Raw genomic sequence first — 8954 nt, 5'->3', positions numbered from 1 at the left:
AGTGAGACTAAAGAGTACTTCATTTGATGTCGTTTTTTTCTACTTCATTTGATACCCATCACCTGAATAGAAGCATTCAGTTGCATGATGTCCCACCACATATCACAGGTGTGTCACCCCATGCCTGGCTTTACCACCCCACAGACTGTATGGGTTGTAGTTGCTGCGGTAGTGGGCCAATCACACATCGCATTATGGTAGTTGGATGCGAGCAAAACCATCCAAATAATCTCTTCTGGATAGATCTGGATAGAAAAACAGATCAAATGTTACCTTTTGACAGCACAAACTTTGATACTACTTGACGTCAGGTTATTTTGGTTAATACCTTAAAGGTATTAAGTAGCGATACCTGGCCGTGGTACCGACTCACAGCTTTGTTGCAGAAGCCTAACTCCCACCCTTCAAAATCCCCCCCATGTTAATACTGTTAGTTCTGTCAACACTGTTGCCATTGTTAGTGCTATTCACACTGTTAGCTGCTAGCCTCAAACTCAGCCACCTCCATGTTGAGAACCGTGTGCAGACAACTTGAATCAGAATCTACAGTAAATGTCGTACACAGCTCTTTTAAGACACTCGGGCGAATTCAAATGCAGGTACCTTTTGACTGCAGAAATTTTGACACTACTTGACGTTGGGCTACTTCAGTTAACACCTTAAAGGTATTAGGTAGCGATACCTGGCTGTGGTACCGACTCGTGACTTTGTTGCAGAAGCCTAATGCCCACCCTCCAATCTCCCCCCATGTTAATGATGTTGGCTCTGTCAATACTGTTGCCATCGTTAGCGCTGTCCGCACTGTTAGCTGCTAGCCTCAGACTCAGCCACCTCCACATTGCGAACCATGTGCAGACAACTTGAATCAGAATCTGAATGTCGTACACAGCTCCTTTACGACTCTCGGCGAATTCACAATGAATGTAATGCAGTCGCTGATAGCACCATGAATTGCGTATCACTTGCAATGGCTATCTGCCTCATCTAAAGTTTGATACACAACAAATTTTGTGCTAATGATATTAGAGCACAAAGATGCCCATAATGTTTTGCAGCAGAGTGCAATTTTCTTCTTTTTGTTTTTGATTGCAACTATCCATGTGGCAAAGTATAACTGCTGCCTTTGCGCCAAAAACACAGTAGGCAAACTGAAATTTTTCTTCTTTCTGACCGAGAGCTAGAGGTCCTGACTGACGAGATGAAAAGGCATGTCTCTGCCTGACTCCACTCACTCTTGACATGATCACTGAAAAGTCTGGGTGTGACACCCCTTATAAATATGCTTCAGTTACAACCAACTCACTAAAGACGCAAATTATTTCACTGTAACTGTGTGTGGCTATTAGCAATGATCTTTGTGAACTGGACTGTTTTTGCAATGAGGCTCATTTGAATGGAAAGGAGCCAAATTTGTGTCATATGTATGCATTTACCTCATTTAAATATGTGTAAATAGTACAGGTGCACCGAGATGCTATTTGCTTCGCAGCACAGTTAGTGCATTTTACCCTTCGTGGGTGCTTTAAGTATTCCAGGGTTTCTTTTTGTCATATATTTGCAGGTTTAGAAGCCACAAAAGCTGCTCAATCCTTTTGTGAATTCTTCCATCTGTGTTCTTGTTTTTCTTTTCTTTTTTTTTTAGACACAGTGTTCTTGTTTTCTCCCCAACTTATTTTGAGAAAACAATGAAAAAATATTCAGTGTTGCATTCCTTCATTAATCAAGCAGTGCTTTAGCTGCTAAGCATCCAAAAAAAAAAAAAAAGTCAGTATTTTTTGCCTCCTCACCCTGTAGCTGTAACTGTTCTGAGAAGCTGTGATGTAACTGAAGGTCACGCAGCCGATGCCAAGTTACCACATTCCTTCCACTTGGTTTACCTGCTCAGGTAATATCATGTGACTGCTGCTGTATCCATGGCAATGAACCCCTACAGATGCCCTCGACCCAGGCTCCTCTGACAGGCTGATTAGCATGCATGGATGAGGCCTGAGCTCTTTCCTGATTGGTCCTGTCAGATCCTGGCATGGGCCCTGGCTCACCCCTGCAGAAGACCCAGCTGGCTGTATGCCCTTCTCCCATCATGCTCACGCCTGCTGAATTCCACATGATTGGTCTCGTCCTCCAGGACCCAGAGACCATGTTCCTGTACAGTGAATATCAGTGCCAGAATGTCTCACTGAATCACATGCAATAATGATATCTTTCTAAGTAGAATCTCAAAATCTGCAACTAAAAGATGTTTTCCTGGACATTTGGCCTCGCTATAAAAACTGACAGCATCTTATGTCATCATATTTCCTCTGGTCTCTCAGGGTGAGCTCTTTTTATTATTCCCCATACCCTTTGCCATCCTGCAAGTCATGCCTTTTGAAGGGGGGGGGGCACTTACAAAGATGTCAGCTGAAAAAATATTCTATGTACAAACCCGTCAGCTGTCACTTCTGCCCTCTCATTTGATTCTCCGCTGCCTCTGTCCCAGCCCTCCAGCCCAGATAAAAAGAACCCTCTTCTAAGGTGTTTCGCGAGGCATTATAAAACGGTTGCCATGGATACCCAGTCTGAACAGGCTCCACATACAGGCAGCAGAAAAGGAAATGACAGATGCAATATTTCACATTTTTGAAAAAAATAGCTTTTCCTCCCATCGGCACACAAGCTGATGGACCGTTGTGTTAAAAATGCCAAAGATCAGGACCCTAAAAATAGGTCTGTAAGGCTATTTGATGTGGTCGGTAAAGCCGCATTGGAGGGACTATTTGCTTCTTGCTCCACCGAGGTGGGTTGAATGGTATTTTCCGCCTCATTTGGTCTTTGTTGTTTCTCCCTGAAGAGATGACCTATATTATCTAGGATGGGAGATCAAAGAATGCCTTCTTACTGAGATCCCATGAAGCTTGCATCTTACAAGCCCTAAGAATCAGCTCTGATTGCGCAACTGCCTCGCTGCACTACAAAATGTGGTCATGAAGCTAAACAGTGGAAAAAACAGCTTCTTTGTAGCTGCTCAGCCTACAGGATTCATGATCCTGCAGTTTAGCTGGAACAGAGCTTTTGATGTTGAGGATTGTAATTACTGTCTTTTCTTGAGATAATGCACTCTCCGCTCATTGCTGTTTATTATCCTCATCATGAGCATTTTCAGAGAAAGTGGTGGGGAAGAAAAAGTTTTTATTTTATTTTTTTCTTTGGCACAACTTAGTACAGTTTTGAAAAAGGTGTCCGAGTTCTCTATGTGGGCCAATTTTCCATTACAGGAACTTAATACCTTCATATTTTACCCATGAATTCCCATTAGTGTTACCAGCTGATGATATGTGAGCTAATACTGGCCTCTATTCCCGTTCAGGTCCTTGGTTGCCTATTCATCAGCCATTTATACTGAGGAAATGAAACAAGGTCACCAGAGGGAACTGGCTACCTGCTGGGAGCAAGTGTTCACCTGCTGCTCTCCACTCCCACCCTCCCACTTGTACACACTCTTTCTCTTTGGTTACCCCACTACTGGTCCCTGTGCTTGTGTACTGGGTGTCTCGTTCCATTTCCAGTGCTCCACGGTGATGTCAGAGATGCATTGCTGCCGAACACAGAAACGGATGGACCAGAAATACCCATATGTCTCCATGACCTGTATCAGTCGCTACGCTGTCACGCATCTCATTAGCCACAACCAGAACCTGCATATGGACCCTAATGGTCATTCATCAAACAACAGTCTTCTCCCTGCAGTACCTGAGCACACAATGGTGCAGATGATGGTTATACTGGGAAACTGGTGTGATTTATGAGAAGGTTCTCCATTCCATTGTGCAAGATATGGAACATGGTGTAGCTTCAATCAAAAACTGAAGGTCAACAAATGATGTTGGTGCATTTAATTATTATTAATTGCATTGTGGTTTGGTGAGGAAGAATACTTTATTTACAGTTATTTCTTCTTGGCCCTACTTTATACATCAGCTGTTATTAATATATGAGGATGCTGGGGTGTGATCCTGTGGGGAATTCATGGCGTTCTAACAGATAATATAGGTTATGAAATATATCAGGTACAAAAATAGGTTGTATACTTAAAGTTGCTGTATGAAATTGTGGGAAACATAGCTGATGGTAGAGTCTGATCCCCAGGTCATCAAATACCAGCACTTTGGGTTGGTGGTTCGGTCGAGCCCGGTCACTCCAAAGTTGTCGAAATCCGGCGCACATGTTTTTGTTGCCTAAACCCAACCACGTGTTTTTGTTGCCAAAACCTAACCACGTGTTTTTGTTGCCTAAACCTAACCACATGTTTTTGTTGCCTAAACCTAATCACGTGTTTTTGTTGCCTAAACCCAACCACATGTTTTTGTTGCCTAAACCTAACCATGTATTTTTGTTGCCTAAACCCAGCCATGTGTTTTTGTTACCTAAACCTAACCATGTGTTTTTGTTACCTAAACCTAACCATGTGTTTTTGTTGCCTAAACCCAGCCATGTGTTTTTGTTACCTAAACCTAACATGTGTTTTTGTTACCTAAACTTAACCACGTGTTTTTGTTACTTAAACCCAACCACATGTTTTTGTTACCTAAACCTAACCATGTGTTTTTGTTGCCTAAACCCAACCATGTGTTTTTGTTACCTAAACTTAACCACGTGTTTTTGTTACTTAAACCCAACCACATGTTTTTGTTGCCTAAACCTAACCATGTATTTTTGTTGCCTAAACCCAGCCATGTGTTTTTGTTACCTAAACCTAACCATGTGTTTTTGTTACCTAAACTTAACCACGTGTTTTTGTTACTTAAACCCAACCACATGTTTTTGTTACCTAAACCTAACCATGTGTTTTTGTTGCCTAAACTTAACCACGTGTTTTTGTTACTTAACCCTAACCACGTGTTTTTGTTGCCTAAACCCAACCATGTGTTTTTGTTACCTAAACTTAACCACGTGTTTTTGTTACTTAACCCTAACCACATGTTTTTGTTGCCTACACCCAACCATGTGTTTTTGTTACCTAAACCTAACCACATGTTTTTGTTACCTAAACTTAACCACATGTTTTTGTTACTTAAACCTAACCATATGTTTTTGTTGCCTAAACCCAACCACGTGTTTTTGTTACCTAAACTTAACCACATGTTTTTGTTACCTAAACCTAACCACATGTTTTTGTTACCTAAACTTAACCACATGTTTTTGTTACTTAAACCTAACCATATGTTTTTGTTGCCTAAACCCAACCACATGTTTTTGTTACCTAAACTTAACCACATGTTTTTGTTACTTAAACCTAACCATATGTTTTTGTTGCCTAAACCCAACCACGTGTTTTTGTTACCTAAACTTAACCACATGTTTTTGTTACCTAAACCTAACCACATGTTTTTGTTACCTAAACTTAACCACATGTTTTTGTTACTTAAACCTAACCATATGTTTTTGTTGCCTAAACCCAACCACGTGTTTTTGTTGTTGAAGAGAGAAAAAAATGTCAATTTACGGTGTTGTACCAACGTAGTGCGTTTATTTTGAAAGACATTGTATGTAAATGTTATATTTCCTGTGAAAACAGAAGTGTATTTTGAAAGAAGACAATGCATGTAACACGCAGAACTTGGTGTCCCAGAACGTCAACAACCAATGCAACCAAGGCACCTTGCACCTGACGCGGTCGTCAGAATGTGTTGTTAGGTCAGACTACCGACCCAAATTGTCGGTATTTGACAACCTGGAAATGAGACTCAACAATCAACCGTCTTTCTCCACAATCACAGAAAGCACCTTTAATGGATCAGTGTGGTCATATTCTATATTTTCTGTACATCAGCTATGGACTTTAAAGATGGATGACATGACAGCTCCCCAGAGATAACATAATTATTGACAGCTGTGTGTGCCAATCAGTGGCACTGCTCATGATTGCTTGGACAGGTGTATGGGCAGTAACTCAATACCACAGAGCTTGCTCCTGCTCAGACTCTGGCTCTCTGGCAAATAACGTCCCCGACGGAGGATGGCAGCAGCTGTAACCGTGAAATTTTGGCTTCATTTTTGTACAGTGGGAATAAGTGGAGATGCGTCGTCCATCTCAATATACAGTCTATAATGTCAAGAATCCCATGATAGTCTAAAACCAGCAATACATTGATCATACTGACAAGTATTGTCCATGTATTCAAAACCTAATATATCATATTCCCCTGGGCTATAGAGCTCCATTGCTCCTTATAAACTATTAAAAACACATCCGTGAGCCACATGGTTGCACTGGCTGACATGTCCCTGCTCTACCATGAACATGGGCACTGTAGTTTTGTTTTTTTCAGTCAATCCTGCACACCATTCTCCTGCTGTAAATATCAACCCGCAGCTGAAAGTAGTCCCTTACAAATATATGTTTCATTCTTGTTTGAGTGACATTTTCAAAAAAATTCAAGGCCCTGCTGTTTAAGGAAATAACTCAGCCTTCTTTAAATATTAAACAATATATTAGTGATGTATTCATAGTGATTCTTGAGGGACATTGGTCCCATAAGTACTGCAGACAAGGTAGAATAAAAGAAGTGAGAGACGGACCAATGCATTGTTGAGTTTTGATCTTTTCATGGGATTTGTTGGCACATAAAATTGCATATCTAATTAGACAGGAAGCAGATTCTTCACTCCTCAGTAACCTTAGACCAGAGTAGTTGTTTCCAGTTTGACCGATGGCCCGTCATCTCCTTCAACTCTGTAAAAGCTCCCAGCCGCTGTGCCTTCATTTCTAAGGTCTCAGAAGGCAGCAGCGCTCTTATTTCTCCAACTGCAAAGCCCTCTGATTCCTGCAGCAAATAAAGCAGTAATGATGACAGTGTTTCCCAGAGGGACTTGATCTCTCACTGAGCCCATATTCCAAGTTTCCACATCCCCATTTAGCCAGTACAGCCCAAGCTTAAGAAATGAAATGAACCCCCTGCAGCTCCTGACGCTGCTTCAGATACTGTATATCTCTTAGCTGTTCACCAGCATATTGCTCACAGAGAGAGTGTCGAGTAAAGGAAGCAAGAGGACAAAGCGAATGCCTTCCTCTGTGCTCTGGCTGTGCAGATACAGAGCAGTGACAAAGCCGGTTAGATTTCAGGAGGAGACCCACTGGAACTATTTTTGACACTACAGTATATGTGAGCCCTACTGTGGTGCACCGGCACCTGGGAGCCTGGATGTGTGAGGGATGATCTATTTTTTGATAAGCTTTAGAAAATGGTATAGGAGCAGAACAGTGCATAGGGAAACACATCACTCAAGGTGGACAGGACGGCAGAGTGCTGTCTTAAATAACTGTGACAGATATGATATGATCTCTGGGGATTAAATTAAATTATTGAATTACTGCTGCAGTGTGGATGGGAATGCCCCTCCCAAAGATGAAAGACCTGGTATTAGGAGAGGGTGACATACTAAAAAGCTCAGAGTCTCTCTCCTTCTCCGTCTTTCATTCCTGTCTTTTCTCTTTTTCATATTCCCTTTTATTCTCTTTCTATGACTGAGAATACCCACTTCATCACCATGCCGTAGGTGAGTTTAATTACCTAGGGATGTCTTGATAAGAAATGATTAAGTGTGTGAGGGCTAAGTCATTAGGGGAAGTTGAAAAGTCTGCAGAAATTAATGTAAATCGTTTGCAGCTTCTGCAAGAGTCTGCAGTCTGCTGCTCTTTCACCTGTAGGTTATGGAAACTTTCCAGTACTGTAATGTGAATATTCCACAACAGCAGCGTCTTTACCAATAACCCGATTATTTTTCTATTACCCTGCATAGTGTAAAGACTAATGAAGTTTTTTCCTCCTCTTTAATATATTTAATTAAGTGAGCAGAGCAGGTGCCGGCAAGTCTTTGGCACAGAGCACATTAGCCACCGTCAACAAAGATCCATGTGAGGGAGCTCACAGTAAATCTTGTTTTGTGGGCGACACAGTTTAAAGGTCCACTGTGTAGGATTTATCTTTTGGTAGAAATGGTATAAAATATTCATAACTGTGTTTCATTAGTTTATAATCACTTAGAATAGGAATAATTGGGTTTTCATCACCACAGAATGAGTCATTTATATCTACATATGGAGCGGGTTCTTGTCTATGGAGATCGTTATGTTCATCTCTATGTTTCTTCAGTAGGTCAGAACAGACAAAGCAAACACTGGCTCTAGATAGGGGCATTCGCGTTTTTGTGTCGGCCACAATAGTTAGCAGCCACTCCATGATGAGAGCATCAGGAAAACACTCATTTGTAATGACAATGTGCTTTTTTGTAGTGTTTAAATCACCTGGTCCATTTGTTTTGGAGAAGAGGAGACTTTTGTGGATAATTCGGCTCCAAATAAGAACCTCCTGCACAGCTGGATCAGAAAAAAGGTTAGCACACATTAAGTTATTAAAGAGAATGGGTGAGCACAAAAAGCATGTGCTGGGCAAGCTGCTCGTCTCTCACCAAACAGCATCAGAGATACACTGATTTCAATGTGAAACTGCTTTATTCAGTGTTTTTACAGGTTTTAATCACCTGGTCAGGACCGTATAGACAGTGCAGGCTGTGTGTTTGCATTTGGGCCCCTGGCGTGGAGGGGCCTATAGAGAGAGCGATTCAAATCACCACCTTTGAAATATACCTGTGTTAAAAAATAAATTATAAAAAGAGAATATTATTAAATATTATTTAAAAATGGTGCCATTTGCTATATATGACCTCAAAAAGGTGAATCCATCTGCATCATAATTTTCTTTTTTCTTTATTTTTTTTAAATGGTCAGGAGCTATCTAAAACAAAATTATATGTTTTTTTCCTCTATATAAGCAATAAAATCTATTAATATTCTATGAGACTATTCAATTGAATGATTAATTTCTTACTTTCTCTGATATTTTTGTCAGATATACAATGATGATTGCTGGGTAATATGTATGTTGATGTTGTCCAATGTCAAGTCTCTGTTTATT

This window comes from Epinephelus fuscoguttatus, linkage group LG15, assembly GCF_011397635.1.
Source record: "Epinephelus fuscoguttatus linkage group LG15, E.fuscoguttatus.final_Chr_v1".
Lineage (NCBI taxonomy): Eukaryota > Metazoa > Chordata > Actinopteri > Perciformes > Serranidae > Epinephelus > Epinephelus fuscoguttatus.
Note: the sequence above shows the minus strand (reverse complement) of the source record.